The following is a 7,165-nucleotide window of genomic DNA, read 5'->3' on the forward strand; positions in this document are numbered from 1 at the left end:
CACATCTGAACAAAAACCCAAATCGCGAGAAAGATTTTTTTTTTTTTTTTTTTTGCGAAGTTATTAAAGTTAAATGTTTGGCCTAAGAGGATGAGAGGAGGAGGAGGAGGAATAAACTTTATTGTGCCTGTATATGGGTGTCTGGGTGGTTCCCTTTGTCCAGGGCCCCAACGCTGTCGGCTGACAGCCTCGCCCGCCCGATCATCTTTAGTTGGTCGGCAGCAGTCGAGCTGAGCAGTGCGGCTTCCCAGTTCTCGGGAGTGGAATCAGCGTGAGAGGGGGAGATGTTAGGGTGAGCTCTGCAAAACCACGCGGTGTGTGATAAGGATGCATATTGCCCGCAGTGCGGACATTCGACTTTGTCTTGTGGGGAGAATTTGTGCAAGAGCGCTAGGTTGCGGAACGCTCCTGTCTGGAGCTGGGGCCAAGCGACCGCGTCCTTTCTGTTGAGATTTTTTTGTGTGTGGGTGTGTGTGTGTGTGGGGGGGGGGGGGGTATTCACGCCTCTAGTCACGGTGGTAGGCCCCGATTTCAGAGTACCTGTTTGGCACCGGAATAAAGTATGAATCTAGCCCTAGTCGCGACGCGGCGGCAGGAGCGGCCCGGAGGGTGCATGCTCGGGCCTCGATGTCAGCACACCGATTGCCTTTCACCTCGCCGTGCCCTGGGATCCATATGAGTTCCACTGTGGGGAAGCCCTGTCGGTCTCTCTGGGTGAGGACCTTGAGTGCCATCTGCGAGACACGGCCTGCCAGGAAGCGACGCAGTGCTGCTTGTGAGTCGCTCATGATGGTGACGTGATCTTCTCCGAGCCCAATGGCCATGGCGATGGCGAATTCCTCTGCAATGGTCATATTAGAGGTGCGCAGCGACGCCGTGATTCGGGTGCTCCCAGTTCCATCCACGACGCATATTGCCGTTGCATTCCGTTGATAGGCATACGTGGCCGCGTCTGTGTACAGGACATCAGACCGTTTGCCATACGCCTTTCGGTAGAATCATGCCCGAGCCTTGCGGCGTTCCGCGTGGAGGGTCGGGTCCATGTTGCGGGGGATCGTGTGCACCTTGATTTGGCCCCAGATGTGTCTCGAGAGGGGTGCCGTGGTGTCTTCTCTGTCCCATTGGAAACAAATCTTGAGCGACTCGAAGAACTTTCTGCCCGCAGGGGTTTGGGCGAGTAGGTCTCGTTGAGTGGCAAGGTGGCTGTCTACCAGCTCCTTAAAGGTGTTGTGGACGCCGAGCTTGAGTAGCTTCTCTGTGGAGGTGTACGGGGGGAGTCCGAGGGCCGTCTTGTACGCCTTGCGTATGAGGACATCTAGCTTGTCCTCGTTTCCCTTGGTGAGATTCAGATAGGGTGTGGCGTAGATGATGCGCGACACCACCAAGGCGTTAACCAGTTTGATTTTGTCGTCTTCCCTGAGGCCATGCCGCCGGTTGGCGACCCGGTGCGTGGTGCGTAGAATCTGGGTGACTTGGTTCTGGAGGAGTGTGAGGGTATGGGTCGCTTTTCCGTCCTCCTGGAGGTAGAGTCCACGGATTCTGGCACGCGGCACCACGGGGATTGGGGAGCCGTCGTCCAGGAAGACTTGTATCTCGTCTCTGGGCTCCGACTTGCGGCGGGACCTTGGGATCTTGCAGACTAGGATCAATTCCGATTTGGCTGCCGAGATGTGTAGGTGACCCTGGCGTAGGTACCATTGAACATCGTCGACTGCCACCTGAAGCGCGTCCTGCTTCTCTTCGTCATACCCGGACACGGTCCAGATTGTTAGATCGTCCACGTACAGAGAGTGTTTAATGTGCGGGATGCGCTCCAGAATTGAGGGCAGCCCGCTCATTGCCAGGTTGAACAAGTTTGGCGAGGGCACCGCCCTCTGCGTTGCGCCCCTATGGGGGTGTTGATGACGTACGTGCGGAAGTCACCTGCACCAATGGCGACTGTCCTGTTCCGTAGAAAGTCCCGCAGGTGGTTGTACATTCTGGAACCGCAATTGGTGACTGTCAGGTTTCGGAGGATTAGCTGGTGGCCCACATTATCAAAAGCTCCCTTGACGTCTAGGGCGAGCACCGCTTGGGTCGTAGTCCTGGAGATGGGTCCGAGGATGTCCTCTTTTAGCTGCAGCATGACGTCCTAGGTTGACAAGTGCTCTCTAAAACCAAACGTGGTGTGCGAGAACACGCCCGTTTCTTCCATGTGCGGTTGTAGCCGTTTGAGGACGACCCCTTTCCATCAGCTTTCCCACGCAGGACGCGAAGGCGATTGGTCGCAGGCTGTGAAGGCAGAGCTCCTTCCCAGGTTTTCGGATCCGGATAATTTCCGAGTGTTTCCACTCCCTGGGGAGCTCGCCGTTCTCCCATACCTGGTTTATATGTTTCAAGAAGGTCTGAACCGAGCCCGCATCTAGGTTACAAAGCAGCGTGTTTTGAACGCGGTTCTCGCCAGGTGCCGCATTACGGCCCAGGTCTTGGAGCGCGCTCCATTATTCTTCGAAGCAAAAGGAGACGCCAAGTTGGGGTTTGTCTCGCCTTCGTAGTCATGATACTCCTCGTCCGGGGACGAGCCGATGTACCGTAGTTTGAGCTGTTCGAGGAGGTCCTGGTTGGTGCCAGGGAAGTCGCGCACATTTTTCTGGAGGCTCTGACTGGTATTGCGTTTACTTTTGCTAGGGTCCAGGAGGTGTCGCAAGAACTGCCACGCGTCCTTGGTGCCCACTTTTCCCTGGAGATCGGTGCTCTTCTTGTTCCAGTTGGAACGCGCCAGTTGGGTTGCGTAATCGAGCGCTTCCGCCGTGATTGCCGTGGTCCGTTTCTTGAGCTTGCGGTTTGGCTTCTGGCGCTTCCAGGGCTTGATCAGACCGTGCCTCGCCTCCTACAAGTGGAGCAGGTGCCTGTCCACCTCGGGGGTCTCTGTTGTCAGGGTGATAGCTTCCGTATAGGTGCTCTTGTCGCACACGAGGCTCTCGTCCTGCTGGCAAGGGAAGCATCATCTTGCTACAAAACTTGAAAGTATAAAAAAGAAAGGACGAGGACGGGAACAGGACATCTTTCCCGTCCTCGTGCTCTCTGTTTTATACTTTCAAGTTTTGTATCTATTAACCAACACGCTCGTTTTCAATTGTTATAATCTTGCTCTCGCTCACTGTGTGTGGCCGTGCGTGCTGCGCGAAACCTGTCCCAGTTTGTCAGGGCTTGTTTCCGGAGGAACTTTTTTGCTGGCGAGGCGGCGATGTCCACTTGGGCTATGGCGTGGTCACTTCCCAGGTTCACCTCGAGGTTTGACCATTCCGACCACCGTCCGCATCTCGTCAGCGCGACGTCCGGGCACGTGTCGCGGGTAACACTATTGCCCGACAAGACTACCAAAGCGCGACATGTCTTTTGATTTAAAACACTCTCCATTTGGCTGTTTGGGGAAGCGCTCGTGTGACCGGGGGGAAGGCGGGGGAGTAGCGGGGGGGGGGGGGTAGGTAAGGGAGCCGCGAGCCGCAGTTTAACACGCGAAGAGCCGCGTGCGGCTCGCGAGCCGCAGGTTGGCCACCCCTGGTTTATGCTCTTGTCGCTGAGTTTCTGCATGCGTGCATTTACGTGTTTTGATGCTAGGACTGCCACGCGCTGGCATATGCGAGGGACCAGCGCCTTGTAGCCCGAAAGTGAGGGGTCTCGGTTCCAGTTTCCTGGAGTGCTATTATGTCGGGAGATTTGTCGAGCCCGGCAATGTACTGCGCTAGGGCCCCACGTTTGTTCTGGAACCCTCGGCAGTTCCACTGCCAGACTGTAGTTATGGCCGCCCGGCGTTGCTCTGCCATAAGCGGGCTCAGCCATTTCTACCGAGGGTGCCTGCCCGACTGGGCGTGTCGGGTATGGTAGCTCTTGCGGACGCCACCGAGGTTATTCTGCTGGTAAAACCTTTAGTTTGAGTAGAATATGTCCCTAGCATTCCTCAAGGAAAGGGAGCATTGCTTGGATTATGGTAGTAAGTGTCTTTGCCCAGGTTGATTCGTTGCTTTTAAGTAGGCTGTGAGCGATCTTGATTGCGGCCTTGACAAAAAAACGTCCATTCAGGTGAACTGTCTCCAAAGAAAGTTGTTGGTTGCGCATTTGTGCCCTTCGAATGGCAGGGTTACGGCCGAGCGGTGGGTGCAGAAAAGGTCTGGGATGCCTGTAGTGTTGATGCAGCCGGCATATTGCTTTTTTGTTTGTCGTGTGCACTTGAAACCTGGCAATGTTTCTGAGTTGAGTGACTTTTGGGTTTCGTTTGTTTGACGACCGTCGTGTATAGCGATGATGTAGTCACATCTTTTGAAGTTTCTTCCATGTCTTTCTCTCCTGAATTCTGGTGTTCAGTGACAGTCGGTTCTTTCGCGGCATTGCTGCCTGCTCAAGTAGATTCCATCTCCGGGAAATGCTTATCGTACGCCAAGGATGATTTGGCGACATGAAAGCCCACCAAGTTGGATTTTGAGTGAGCCTGGATCTCCCCTAGTTTTTTTCGCTTCGAGCAGAAGTGTGCTGTAGCTTCATGTTCTTGGCCGCAGTTGACACATTGCGCAGGCATTGATTTACATGTGATGTCCGTTGATTCATGTGGTTTTCCGCAATGTTCACACTTTTTGGGGCGTTTGCAGGCCACTCGCTTGCGTCCGAATCCAAAGCAGTTAAGGCACTAGATGGGCCTTTCTTGAAAAAGATAGACGGGATGGCGTACATGACCCAGAAGAACATGGGTTGGCAGAATCTTGCCCCGGAAGGTGACTTTGACTGTGCTTGACTTCCCTAGGCGTCGGACGGCACCAACCTTAATATTGGACCTGAGATGCGAGGTGATCTCCTGATCAGAAAACTCTTCGTCGGCGTCCTGAATCATTCCCTTCACCGCTGTTCCAGCCAGTGGAGAGTATGACATCACCGGAATTCCACAGAGAGCCTTCAAGTTGAGCAATTTTTTTGTAGCTTCACCATTTCTGGTGTCAACTGCGATGACATTTAATCTGCTGTTAAAACAAACCTCATGAATGCTTTCGGGACAGCAGTTTTCTAGAGCTCTTGAGAGCTTCACGCTACTGAGGGATGTTATTAACGTCTCAGTATCCGCAGGGACGAACACAACAGTGAGCCCTTCTAAAATGGCTTTTGATTGGATTATTGTCTCCGAGCTGGAGTTGGAGTTGTTTCGCCGAGTTCTCTTTTGTGATCTCACTTCTTGATACGGACCTCCGGTATCGTCGTCTTGTTCCATACAGTTGATGTCTGTAGTCGACGATGCAATGGAACCATCGGAACAAATAGAGTGCCCATCATCTGGTTGCGGCGTTACGGGTGCTTCGTTCCTTTGACGTTGCTCAGGAGTTATGCTCAGTGCTGTATTAGCAGCGTCAGGGACGCCCGCTTGGGCCGCTTCCATGTCCGTTCACATGGAGCGATAGCAGCGGCAAAGGCTGCAGTTTTCTCTAAAAGAGAACTTGGCGGTCTGCTTGATTGATTTGCCAGGCACGCGGGGTTTAGAAATACCGCCCGTAAATATTTGATCGAGATTTTCGCAACAGAAGGTAAAAAGCACGAAAAATTACCAGGAGTGGAAGATTTGACGTCTTTTAGTTAGAGCACTTCGTCGTCCTCAAGAGGTTGAGAGGCTCTAATGGCAACACTAAAAGCGCGACGTCAGGTGTCGTAATATGGGACACTATGGGGTCATTACAGCTGGGTAAAAATAAGTTCGATTGTGTGAAATTAATGCCGCAGGTTACGCTCACGCCAGTAAAACGAAAAAAAAATAAGAAAACGTGCGCTAAACATTTTTTTCTCCTTGACTGTGTGCTTGACTTGCAAGTTATACATGTGTCAAAAGCGCAAAAAAAAAAAAAACAAACGTGATTGCTAGTTTTGGCATTAACTTCATTGGTTGTTTTCTTAATAGCTATATGTATTTTTTTTTATTTAGAGGCAACGGATAGCAGCCAGGGAATTTACAAAACGTGTTTACTGTGGGTAACTGAAAAAACCAAAATCACGCAAAGCGTAGATTTTATTTTTATTTCTTTTACGTTCGTTTTTTTCTTTGTGATGTGTTCTTTCGTGTTGTTCAGCTAATTGTATACGGAGTGATATATAGGACGATGGGGACTCGCCATGTCCTGCGTTTATTGAGCTGTAAGACATTTATTGAATGCAGAGACTGCTAAGGATCTTTTACTTCGCTATACGTTCCCATAATCATTTTTTTTTATTATCATCAATATTATTATTACTATCGAAAGTGACGTTTAAACATAGCACAGCTTTCGAAAAATTTAAGGTTCTTCATTTGTCAGAACTTACTAAAAATTAAAAATAAAAAGCGCCTGCACCGCTTGATTAAGATGGCGTAGCTTTATTTTTTTTTTCTTTATTTGGTAAAAACCCTCAGCTTCTCTTAGACAATATTGCGGGGAGTGGACACGATCATTTATAAAAGAAATCAGAATTCTCAGCCCTTCCGCTGGTAATGAATTCCACTCTGATGTGGAATCGCAAAGTGTCCTCGAAGACAGGGAGCTCGTGCCTAGGCTGAAACGTCCACTGAGTTCTTGATGTGTCACCGACTGCAAAAAGATGCCGGTAGGTGGTGTACTTATTATTGAAAAGTGTGAAAATATGAGCTCACCTTAGTGGAAAGGAGAAAAAGCGTCCTTTCCCATAAACAAAAAATTCGATAAAATATTTTTTTTTGTAGAAATCTAAGTATAATTGTGAGTTTATGCGACGTTTATTTCCACCGAGAAACAAGGGAAAAAGAATGAAAATAAATTTGCCCCTGGTTCACCATATCACTCGATAGCTTCACGCAAGCTAAATGTTTTCCACGCAAATATTTTTCTTTGACATTTTTTGCGTAGGTGAGCTCATCCTTTTGATTTTACAAACAAAAACGGCTGCGAAATTTACCTCAGAAATCGCATAATGCGTGAAATGAAATATTTAAGCTGCGATCCTTGAAAAGTATTTTGAAGACATAAAAGCATAGTTTCGGGGATGTCAAGAGCATGTGCATTGAGCGGCTCTCAACAGCGCACTACTGAGGAGGAAGCCACCGGGAACGAGCACCCAACCTCCGAGATCTTCAACGGGAGGCAAATGGTGCAACTTCGCAGGATACGCACTGGCGAAGCGATAACACTGAGGGTCCAGT

General features: G+C 50.3%; 1 pseudogene; it reads right to left on the reverse strand.

Moving 5' to 3' along the window:
* Positions 1 to 3,930: 3,930 nt before the first annotated feature.
* On the reverse strand, positions 3,931 to 5,401 carry LOC115314920 (annotated as a pseudogene).
* Between the last annotated feature and the right edge of the window lie 1,764 nt (positions 5,402 to 7,165).

The sequence above is a fragment of the Ixodes scapularis genome, unplaced genomic scaffold (assembly GCF_016920785.2).
Source record: "Ixodes scapularis isolate PalLabHiFi unplaced genomic scaffold, ASM1692078v2 PGA_scaffold0__279_contigs__length_252992795, whole genome shotgun sequence".
In the NCBI taxonomy this organism is placed as follows: Eukaryota; Metazoa; Arthropoda; class Arachnida; order Ixodida; family Ixodidae; genus Ixodes; species Ixodes scapularis.